This window comes from Sarcophilus harrisii, chromosome 3, assembly GCF_902635505.1.
Source record: "Sarcophilus harrisii chromosome 3, mSarHar1.11, whole genome shotgun sequence".
NCBI classification, from domain to species: domain Eukaryota; kingdom Metazoa; phylum Chordata; class Mammalia; order Dasyuromorphia; family Dasyuridae; genus Sarcophilus; species Sarcophilus harrisii.
In genome coordinates, this window is record NC_045428.1 from 143,389,987 (window position 1) to 143,402,690 (window position 12,704).

At 33.6% G+C, this 12,704-nt stretch overlaps 1 protein-coding gene across 1 annotated transcript in view; it reads right to left on the reverse strand.

The window, feature by feature from the left end:
- Window positions 1-12,704, reverse strand: part of ABCC4 (ATP binding cassette subfamily C member 4) — a 277,290-nt gene that overhangs the window by 187,385 nt on the left and 77,201 nt on the right. The window lies entirely within an intron of this gene.

Sequence of the window (12,704 nt, forward strand, 5' to 3'; positions counted from 1 at the left end):
TAATCAAAGATTACTGAAGGTTTGTTGTTTTTATTGTTCTAATTCTAACAAGAAAGAAAAATAAATTAAAAAGTGAACTCACTTTTTCCATTAAAAAAAAAAACCAAGATATTCAGGATGGTGGAAATTTCATGAAGGATTCATAGGACTCTTCACAATATATTTCCTATTCTTACAGCTACCATCCTAAACAAGATCCTTTTGGTCTTCTGAAGTCAAAAGCCTCCCACTTTTCTTTCCAACCCATCTGTCACTTGACTATTTGATGAATCTTTCCTAAAGAATCATTTTTACTATTTCATTTTTCTAATAAAAAACCTTCAATGGCTCCCCTTTACACAACAAATTAAGTTAAAATTTCTTCTCTTGGTATTTTAAAGACCTTCCAATCTTGCTCCACTATGCATTTCCAATTGTATATCCCACAACTCCAATACATTCTGTGTAAACATATGAACTCAAGATTCTCCTTATTGCCTGCCTTTGCTTATCCTCTTCTTACTGCATAAAATGCCCTGTGCATTCCCTTACACATCCATTTCAACTACCAAAAAAAAAATCCCATAAGTTCTTTAAAGCTTAGTTTGAAACATTTTACTTATACACATTTTCTACACATATATGTAGGTCAACACACAGATGTCATGTTAGATCACAAGTTCTTTGAGAACAGGGATGATTTCATCGAAAACTTTGGAAATCAATACTTATTTTTATTGTTCGGTCATTAATTATGTCTGACTTTTCCTGACCCCATGGACCATATCACCCCAATAATATTCACAGGGCAAAAATATTGGACAGGTTAATCATTTCCTTCTTTAGTGGATTAAAGCAAGCTCAAGTTAACAACTTACCTAGAATCAAACAGTTAAAGAATCCTGACTTCAAACCCAGCACTTTATACATTATGTACCTATCTGCCTCCAATAATTCTATCTGAATAGTACTACTAATAATAGCTGATATCTATTTAAAGCTCAAAAATTTGCCATTTATTTTATGAATGAACATTCGATATGAACTCTAAACACCTGTTGAGAGTTGTTTGGCTTATAATACCAGAGGCTGAAAATGGCTTTTATCTTATCACACTGTATGGGATATGGTTTAAATTTCTTATTCACTCAAAGAACTAGAGGTTAAAACTTCAGAGAAAAACTACCAAGTAGTGGAAAGTTTCTTAAATACAATGTCTGAATAATTAGTGTTAAGTTGTAAGGTGGCTGCATGTATGTTTAAAACATAAATTTAATAGCTGTTTCTTAAAAAGAAATATTTTTTAAAAATTTTATTTTAAAATTTTTAAGTTAAAAGACCTAGGTTAAAGATACTATAAAAATAATTTTAAAAAGAGAAACAAAGATGCAATTCAGCACCGCCCTTAGTAATGTAAATATAATTTTATCTTTTGCCTGAGCTAAAATGATTTTTGTCTACCTTGTCTTTATTTTTTACCTTAAAGTCATACCTTTCCTAGATTTAATCAAAAGTTCTACTAGTTCCAAAAATAGTTGCTATGGATACTTCAGCTTAGTTACTGCCTTAATTACTGTCCTTCATGGCCTACAGGTACATAATCTCCCATAGGAATGAATTGTGGATGACTTTATTATTCTCAGCAATACAATGATCCATGACTACTATGAAGGAAGAGATGATGAAAAATGCTATCCATTCCCACAAAAAGAACATTGTATATGAATTCAGATTAAAGAATATTCTTTTTTAAAAAACTTTATTTTTCTTGAGGTTTTTTTGGGGGCAGGGAATCTGTTTTCTTTCTCAATACAACTTTTATGGAAATATTTTGGAAGTTGCATGTGAGGAAGATGGAGGAGAATCTGGAACTCAAAAGTTTTAAAAACAATTTTACATGTGATTTGGGAAAATAAAAATATTAAATAAAAAACTATAAATCTCAGAGCAGGAAAAATAATAATCTTCCATTGTTTTCATGTCTTTGTTAGTTATGTTTTTCTTTCCAAAGAATAAATGAAAATAAAGCAATAGCATTTCAGGGAATGAATTATACCAAAAAACCTCTTCTTTCCAAATGAGGAAGAGTCGTCTCCTTCAGCTACCAGAAGGAATTTTAAATTTCTAATGTCTTTTAGCAATCCCTTAGAAATCTGGAACATTTACAAACTCTGGATAGATCTCCTTCCTTTGTGGAATTTATGGATCAAATTCAAACATGCCAGAATATAATCATAAAACATGAATTTTTAAGTAGCGATCTAAGGTAAGACAGTACATAAGTGGTTTAACATTATTCATTCTCATTTTGTATTTCAGGTAAGCTCTCAATAGAAAATTCTACAGTACAGTAGTTACAAAGCATAATTTAATAAAGTTTCATGCATACGTGACTTAAGACAAAAAAGAAATCAAGCTGTCCATTTCATTTTTTCAGCACCTTGTTGAATTACAGTAGAAACAATATGGAGAGTGTTATCTTCATCTAAAATCATGGTGTGTGACCACATAGAATTTCAAGAAAAACTTCACTGAACAGAAAAGGGTGGAAGATGGATAAATACAAAGATCGAAAAGAAAGGGACTGCTACAAAAAAAGAGTCAGGAGGATGTGAGTTCAAATTTGACCTCAGACTAGTCACTTCACCCCAATTGCCTCAACATAAAAAAGTACTTCCATACTTGTTGGAATCTTTTACAAAGTGTGAAGACATTGGAGTTGATTTGATCTGATTTTGGGCCAGAACTTGAAACAAGGTATTAGGTGCAACTGATTGAACAATGCTTGTGTTCACACCTTTAGAGGTTCACACCTCAAGTATCTAAGTACTCAATGGAGTTCACATGAGAGTTCAGGGCTAGTATGAGAGCTGAATTCACATCTCCCTCAGGACCAGAGAGCACTCTGGGAGATAACCTATAATCCCTGCCTCGAGAAGGCGGAGTTAACCTTTGGGAGATCACATAAATGAAGGAAGCTCTTGGAGCAAAGGAGGAATTTCTCCGGAACATCAACAGGGCTCTGAGACAGAACACTCTGGAAGAAAAGACTACTCGCCACAGACTGGAGATTGAGAAGCCACGAGTCGGAGCTGACTGGAGACTGAAGAAAGCAGAGGCAAGAGCCAAGGACAAAACTACAAGATCTCTTGGAGCCAGGCAGTGAGACAGGCCTCAACTAACCGGGCGAATTTGTAAGGAGAAATAAACGTTTGCAATTTTTACCAGCTGGCTGCGATTTTGAAGTAATTATTTATTTCAACTAAGACTAAGGCTGGCCCCCAGGAAAACCACCAACACATACTATCAAAAACTGTTTATAAAAGTGGACAAAAGACAGATGTAGGAGTTAAACAGAATTTTGAACAATAAGGAACTATTTTTGACCAAAAGAAGTATGTAATATTTGATAAATATTTACAGATTGATTCTGATGGACATTAAGGATAATTTTTCAACAAACCATCCCTTGCCCTCATTGTCACAGAATGATTAAATACCAGACCCAATAAACAATTGAACCTATTTAGAATGGCAGAGGAGAATCTAATCAGATTTTTCAGGTTCTGAAAGTGAGCTCCACTCTGCTTCTTTCTCTGAGTGTTACCTGAAGGTTGCTGCAGAAACTATCACATTACCTTTGTTTTGAGACATAATGAATGAAGGTACTAACTGTAGCTCAATTGGACAAACCAGTCTAACAGGGTAAGCAGTAAAGGTCTATGCAACAAACACTAAGGAGTTAAGAGAATCAGTTCTGATAATCTTAACCCTGCTACCAATTAAATGAACATATGAAAATAATTATGCCATTCTCATGTGTCAGGCATTTCTTTCATGCACACACACACAAATAGATGTATGTATATGCACATATGTGTAATTAAGCACTCACACACATATATGGCTACTCACACATGTGTATATACACATATTTGTAAATATAAATAATAGTATATAATGTGTTATCCACTACCAAGTAGTAAAAGGTGTCTTAGCTTATTATATATAGTTGTACACATGTATGTATGTGTACACACACACAAACATATAAAAATATAAATTTCTTCTCTGTAAGAACAGAAGTAGCATTACTGTCCTATTTTGTTGAAATGAGCACTCACTACCTGAATCCACAAAATTAAAATGTCCTTCAGTGTATTCTCTATAAATTCCAAATATAAGATATGTGCTCAGTTGAATTGGAAGCACTACTAATCCAAACTAGATTGCTAGTTTCTAGTACATTGCTCTATATCCATGACCCACCTGTTTGCTCAACAAATTTTTAATTCATAATCTACTTAACAACTATCTGTTTCTTTGTTACTGTCATTGTTTTATTTTTGCTCTATAAATCCCAAATATAAGATATGTGCTCAAATGAATTGGCTGAAGCACCCCTAATTCAAACTAGATTGATAGTTTCTAGTACATTGCTCTATATCCATGACCCACCTATGTTTGCTCAACAAATTTTTAATTCATAATCTACTTAACAACTATCTGTTTCTTTGTTACTGTCATTGTTTTATTTTTGCTCTATAAATCCCAAATATAAGATATGTGCTCAAATGAATTGGCTGAAGCACCACTAATTCAAACTAGATTGATAGTTTCTAGTACATTGCTTTATATCCATGACCCACTTATGTTTGCTCAACAAATTTTTAATTCCTAATTTACTCAACTATCTGTTTCTTTGTTACTGTCATTGTTTTATTTTTATCTGTAAATATTTTTATTAGTGACAGTTTAGTTTTCATTCACTTTATTTCAGATTTTAAAGAAATAACTATTTTAATACTCAATCCACATTTGACCATGGGATTTTGGGTCACCTTTATTAGCAAGAGAAATAAAAGTACCACCCCCTTTACATTCAAAAGAACACTCTTTGGTTGATTCAAGATGCTTCAAAGAACTCCTATAGACCCATCACCAAGCACTTTGAATGACTGAACGAATAAGATCTGAAAAAGATGTATGACTCAAACTAATTTAACTTTCCATTATACAACCCACAGGTACTACAGAAATAGCAAAAGATTAAAAGCCAAAAAAATAGTCACAAATCAAAAACTGAAGGTGAATGCCAAGGAACTCTTAACACGCTTACGTGTTCAATAAGCTTGGCAAAGTACATTTCCCACGATGCTATTCAAAACCACTAACTACCAATAATTTAACTGTCACCCTGTTGATGTAATTCAACTTAATTATCTCCCAGGCATCAGGATTAATACAAGGTATCACTGGAAGGAAAAATCACAAACACTAAGGCACAACACAGAGAAAGGCTTTGCCATGGACACCAGTTTTCAACTCTAGGGACTAACCTATGTGAAGGGATGAAGAATCTTATTTCTCCATTTTCTGTATGTTACTGGAATTAAGAATTTATTTCTTAGGGGAGTTTAGCATTCCTATGTTTCTTGTATTTCAAGTGAATTTTGAAAGCATTTTTTTTTTTTTTTACATCTTAAATGGACAATTCTGTTGTGATAAGGTACCCAACAAATTAATACCCTGGGGAGATGCACACATTCTAGTAAGCAAATGAAGCAAGGTGGATCATATTTCCCAGAGGCTAAAGGACTACTTTCCAGGGTATTAGTGGAAACAGGAAGAAAAATAGGCGAACAATAATGCACCAGGCCAGAGAACCTAGTACAACTGCAATCTCTACCTTTTTTCCTTTACTAAATCAATAGAACATACAAAGTATTATAAAATAGTCACATATCCCATAATTAGAGGGGCTAAACCTAGATATACAATGTAGATCATTTGAAATATACATATACATCTATACATACCTACATATGTACATATAGATTCATACACACAGAATAATTCTTTGCCCACATAGAAAAAAGGCAAACTCTAAATCCCTTGAATATCACTTGCCATTTTTACATACATCTTTAAAAATTTACCCTTATAATAATCTTGTAAGATAACCAGGAAAAGCCGTAATACATACATATATATCTCCATTTTACATATGATCAAGCTGAGGCTCAAGTTAAGTGGTTTTTCCAAAACTGCTCAAATAGTAACTGTGCCTGTTGTTTAAAAATGAAATACTTTTTACCCACTTCATCTTGAATGTAATTCCCAGTAATAAGCTCTTTTCCCCGATGGAGGGAAAAGAAAAAAAATTAGCTTTGTTCCAGGATGTATATTTTCTTCATGAAGCCTTCCAGATTCTTTCAACTACTAGCACCCTCTCTCTCAAAATGTCTTAATTATTTCATTTGTATTACTATTCTCTTTATATTTCTTATGTATATACTTCTATCCATACTTGTTATTTCCCCTGTTAAGATGAAACTGATCCCTTTGGAAGTAGGGATTAAGGCCTTCGTTATACTTCTGTCTAGCACCTATCCAAGTGCTAGAACAGAGCAGGAGTTTTTACAAATATTGATAGGCTGTCATATATAGTATTGGTTACAAAGATTCTGTTTTTCTTTCTTTTTGAATGGGAGAGTTTAAAGTTAGATTGGGATGGAAGAGGAAGGAGGAAAAGCCAAGATGGTGGACTAAGGTCAGGACTTCAACTCTCCCCCAAACTCCTCCACAGACCTTTAAACAATGGCTCTAAACAAATTCTAGAACAGCAGACAAAAAAAAAAAAAGGAGAGAAACAATTTTCCAGCCCAAGACAACAAATTAGGTGGGCAGGAAAATAAAATAATCTAACGCAGGTCAAGCTAGATAAGCCTGAACTCAGCAAAAAAGCAGGCCTTGGGAGCCATTAAACTAACAGGAGTGGCTGCTTCCAAAGCTCTCAGGCTACAGAAGGCCAAAGACAACTGATCAGTGAGGGTCAGAAGGGGATGAGGGAGGTCTCTCTGATAGCACTGAGGCAGGACCCGGGTCACAGTTCTGGGTGGCAGTTCCAGGGTGAAGACAAGCACTAGAACATCAGAGCGTGCTGCCATAGTGGAGTAGGAATCCTACTCTTAGCTCTAGGGAAGAAAAGAGTGGCCTGTAGATGCTCACAGAACAGAGCAAAGCACAGAAGAGAAAGAAATCTCCTTAGATCAAACCTCGTTGGAAGAAGTGGAAACTTACAGATCCCTGGAAGTATCTCTGAAAACAGCTGCATAAACCCCCTGAAACAGTGCACTCTCCACCCTAGAAACAGAGCCCTACTTTAACAAAGACTTAAAAGTCAAGCAATAGACTGATGGAAATAAAATTAAAAGAAAAAATGAAAAAAAAAATGGTGTAAGTTACTATAGTGAAAAGAAGGTCAAATAGGAAAAGATAATGATAAATGTTGGGGGGGAATGTGGGAAAACCGAGGCTAATACATTGTTGATGGAGTTGTGAACTGATCCAACCATTCTGGAAAGAAATTTAGAACTATGCTCAAAGGCCCATCAAACTGGATAGTCTTTGATCCAGCGGTGTCTCTACTGGGTCTATATCCCAAAGAGATCTTTTTTTTTTTTTTAATAGCTTTTTATTTACAAGATATATACATGGGTAATTTTTCAGCATCGACAGTTGCAAAATCTTTTGTTACAATTTTTCTCCTTTCTCCCCCTATCCCCTCCCCCAGATGGCAGGTTGACCAATACATGTTATATATGTTAAAGTATATATTAAATACTATATATTTATAGATGTCAATACAGTTATTTAGCTGTACAAAAAGAATCAGACTCTGAAATATTATACAATTAGCCTGTGAAGGAATCAAAAATGCAAGCAGACAAAAATATAAGGATTAGGAATTCTATGTAATAGTTCTTAGTCATCGCCCAGAGTTCTTTCGCTGGGTGTAGCTGGTTCAGTTCATTACTGCTCCATCGGAACTGATTTGGTTCATCTCATTGCTGGAGAGGGCCATGTCCATCAGGATTGATCATCATATAGTATTGTTGTTGAAGTATATAATGATCTCCTGACCCTGCTCATTTCACTCAGCATCAGTTCGTGTAAGTCTCTCCAGGCCTTTCTGAAATCATCCTGTTGGTCATTTCTTACAGAACAGTAATATTCCATAATTTTCATATACCACAATTTATTCAGCCATTCTCCAACTGATGGACATCCATTCAGTTTCCAGTTTCTAGCCACTACAAAAAGGGCTGCCACAAACATTTGTGCACATACAGGTCCCTTTCCTTTCTTTATGATCTCTTTAGGATATAAGCCCAGTAGTAACACTGCTGGGTCAAAGGGTATGCACAGTTTGATAACTTTTTGAGCATAGTTCCAAATTGCTCTCTAGAATGACTAGATGTATTCACAATTCCACCAACAATGTATCAGTGTCCCAGTTTTCCCACATCCCCTCCAACATTCAGCATTATCTTTCCCTGTCATTCTACCCAATCTGACAAGAGTGTAGTGGTATCTCAGAGTTGTCTTAATTTGCATTTCTCTGATTAATAATGACTTGGAGCATCTTTTCATATGGCTAGAAATAGTTATAATTTCTTCATCTGAGAATTGTCTGTTCATATCCTTTGACCATTTATCAATTGGAGAATGGCTTAATTTCTTATAGAGACAATTCTCTGTTTTGGAAATGAGGCCTTTATCAGACCTTTGACTGTAAAAGTGTTTTCCCAGTTTATTGCTTCCCTTCTCATCTTGTCTGCATTAGTTTTGTTTGTAAAAAAAACTTTTTAATTTGATATAATCAAAATTTTCTATTTTCTATCTAGAGATCAATAATGATCTCTAGTTCTTCTTTGGTCATAAATTCCTTCCTCTTCCACAGGTCTGAGAGATAAACTATCCTATATTCTTCTAATTTATTTATAATTCATTCCCAAAGAGATCTTAAAGGAGGGAAAGGGACCCATATGTGTAAATATGTTTGTGGCAGTCCTTTTTGTAGTGGCAAGGAACTGGAACGTGAGTGGATGTCCATCAGTTGGAGAATGACTGAATAAATAGTGGTATGTGAATGTTATGGAATATTATTGTTCGGTAAGAAATGACCAACAGGATGATTTCAGAAAGGCCTGGAGCAACTTACACGAACTGATGCTGAGTGAAATGAGCAGAATCAGGACATAATCCTACATGGAAACAAAAGGATTATATAATAAATTCTGATGATGTGGCTGTTTTCAACAATGAGATGATTGAGGCCAGTTTCAATGATCTTGTGATGAAGAGAGCCATCTACACCCAGAGAAAGGACTATGGGAACGGAGTGTGGATCACAACATAGTATTTTACCTCTTTTTCTTGTTGTTTTCTTGCTTTTTGTTTTCTTTCTCATTTTTTTCCTTTTTGATCTGATACTCTTGTGTAGCAAGATAATTATATAAATATGTATACATATCTTAACATGTTTAACATACATTGGATTACTTGCCATCTAGGGGTGCGGGTAGGGGAAAAAGAGAAAAAATTTGGACACAAAGTTTTGCAAGAGTCAAATGTTGAAAAATTAACCATGCATATGTTTTGAAAATAAAAAGCTTTAATAAAAAAAAATGAAAATGAAGATCAAAAAGAATAAAACAACAAACAGAAAAAGGAAGAAAAAACACACAATCAGAAAAAAATAACAAAGTGAAAGCTCCTTTATCCAAAACCTTCAAGAAAAATATAAATTGTTCTCAAGTCTATGGAAGACTTCAAAAAGAATTTCAAAAATCAGTTAAGTGAGGTATAGGAAAAACTGAGAAGAGAAGCATAGGAAAAACCGGGAAGAGAAATGAGAGTGATGCAAGAAAATCTTGAAAAATGAGTTAACAGTTTGGTAAAACAGACAGAAAAAATAGTAATATCTTAAAAAAACAGTCTAGGCAAAATGATAAAGTACAAAAAGCCAGTGAGAAGAAGAATACCTTAAAAAGCAGGACTGGCTAACTGGAAAGAGAGAAACAAAAATCCACTAAAGAAAATCACTCCTTAAAAAGCAGAACTGGCCAAATGTAAAAGGAAGTACAAAAGTTCACCAAAGAAAATAATTCCTTAAAAAAAAGAACTGAGCAAATAGAAGCTAATGACTTCATAAGAAATCAAGAAATATTAAAAACACAACCAAAAGAATGAAAAAATAGAAGACAATTTGAAATATGGGAAAAACAACTAACCTAAAATAGAACCAGGAGAGATAATTTTATAATTATTGGATTGCTTGAAAGAAATTACCCCCCCCCAAAAAAAAAGGCCTAGATAACATCTTTCAAGAAACTATTAAGGAAAACTGCCTGAACATTTTAGAAATAGAGAGTAAAATATAAATGAAAAGAAACCACCAATCACCTCCTGAAGAACATTCCAAAATTAAAACTTCCAGGAATATTTTAGTCAAATTCCAGAGCTCCTAGCTCAAGGAGAAAATACATCAAATAGCCAGGGAAAAAAATGTTAAATATTCTAGAGCTACAGCCAGAACAACACAAGATTTAGTAGCTTCTACATCAAAATACCAGAGAGCTGGGAATATGATATTCCAGAGGACAAAGAGCTAGGATTATAATCAAGAATTACCTACATAGCAAAACTGAGTATAATACTTCAGAGGAAAAAAATGGAAATTGAATGAAATAGAAGACTTTCAAGTATTCTTGATGAAAACACCAGAACTGAATAGAAAATTTAACTTTCAAATATAAGACTCAAGAGAAACATAAAAAAATTAAATAGGAAAGGAAATCAGAAGGCACTTAAGGTTAAACTATTTATATTCCAACAGTAATGATACTTATAACTCAGGAACTTTCTCATTATTTGAGCAATTAAAAGGAGTGTGAGTGTGTGTGTGTGTGTGTGTGTGTGTGTGGGCAGGTGTGAGCTGAATAAGAAGGGATAATATCTTAAAAAATAAAAGTAAGGGACAAAAAAGAAATGTAGAAATCAAGAATGGAAAAGGGAGAGTTAGAATGGAATAAACTATCTCACATAAAAGAGAAAAGAAAAGGCTTTTAGAGTGGAGAAGGAAAGGGCAACGTGAAAGAGGGAGTGAACCTTATTTTCATCAGAGCTAGCTCAAAGAGGAAATAACATACACAGTCAATTAAGTATAGAAATCTATCTTACACTACAGAAAAGCAAGAGGGGAAGGGAATAAAAGAAGGGGCATGGTGAGAGCTAATTGGGGGAAGGGATAGAACACTTTTGAGAAGGAATATGGTGAAAGGAAAAAATAGAATAAATTGGATAGGGGATAGCATGGGAAATAGAATAAATGGGGTGAGGGATACAAGGGGGATGAAGGGAAATAAAATTAGCAGTCAAAACTGTGAAAAAAAATTTGAAGCAATTTTTTCTGATAAAACTCTCATTCTCAAACATACAGAGAACTAGGTCAAATTTATGAAAATAAGAGCCATTCCTCAATTGATAAATGATAAAAAGATATGAACACTTTTCAGATGGAATCATCAAAGCTGGCAATAGAAAACATGAAAAACTGCTCTAAATCACTATTGATTGAAGAAATGCAAATTAAAACATTTCTGGGGTACTATCTCATACCTATTAGGTTGACTACTAGAACAGAAAAGGAAAATGACAAATGTTGGAAAGAGTGTGGGAAAACAGAGAGTTGTGAACTATGCAACCATTGTGTATAGCAATTTGAAACTGCCCATAAGGCTATAAAACCATGCATACCCTTTCATCTAGTAATATCACTAGTGGATCTATATCCCAAGATAAGATTAAAAAGAGACAATAGAATCTATATGTACAAAAATATGTATAACAACTTATTTCTGGGGGCAAATAATTGGAAATTGAGGGCATGCCCTTCAATGGAAAAATGACTGAACAAATTATTGTATATGGTTATGATAAAATATTACTGTGCTATAAGAAATGATGAGTAGAATGTTCTCAGAAGAACCTGGAAATACTTAAATGAGCTGATGCTAAGTGAGAAATACAGTCTACAAAATAATAGCAATTTTGCCAAATGATCAGCTGTGAATGACTTAGTCATTCTTCGCAATACAATGATCCAAAAACCTTTAAAGGACATTTAATGGAAAATATCCATTCCCAGAGAAAAAATTGATGATATCTGAAAACAGATTTTTTTTTTACCTTTTTTTAATTTTATTTTTATTTTCTTTTTCTTGCATGCTTTTTTTTTGTCTATGTCTTCTTTCACAACATGACTGCTATGGAAATATTTTGAATGATTATATATATATAACCTGTATTGAATTGTTTGGCTTCTCAATGACGGATTGAAAATGGAGAAAGAGAGAATTTGGAATTCAAAGTTTTAAAAATTAATGTTAAAATTGTTTTTACATGTAAGTGGAGAAAAATTAAAAATTAAATAACTGTAATAAAAGGGAAAAAAGGAAGAGGGGGAAATGGAATGGTATTATGTTCCCAACTACCCCACTCAAAAACAGAAACAAAAAATCATTCAATCATTTTTAATGTACAAAAGAGATAAAGATCAAAACTACAAACAAACCAGACATACATATTTTTAAAAAAAGGAAATCTAACACAGCATCAGTTTCACATACAATCCCTTTTTTCAATTCTACTGCATATATGCAAATGTTATTTTAGTTGGTGTTAGTTAAAATTATAAATTTTTTAAAAGGAAGACAAGTGAGGATGATTCCAAAATCAAACAGTAAGCTGTCCAAACAATCTGATACAAGCTTGAATCAGTGACCAAGATTATAAACAAGATTATACTATGAAACAAAACAAGATTATAATACTTTGAAATAAAACAAGTATTATAATACTATGAACAATTCTCACTG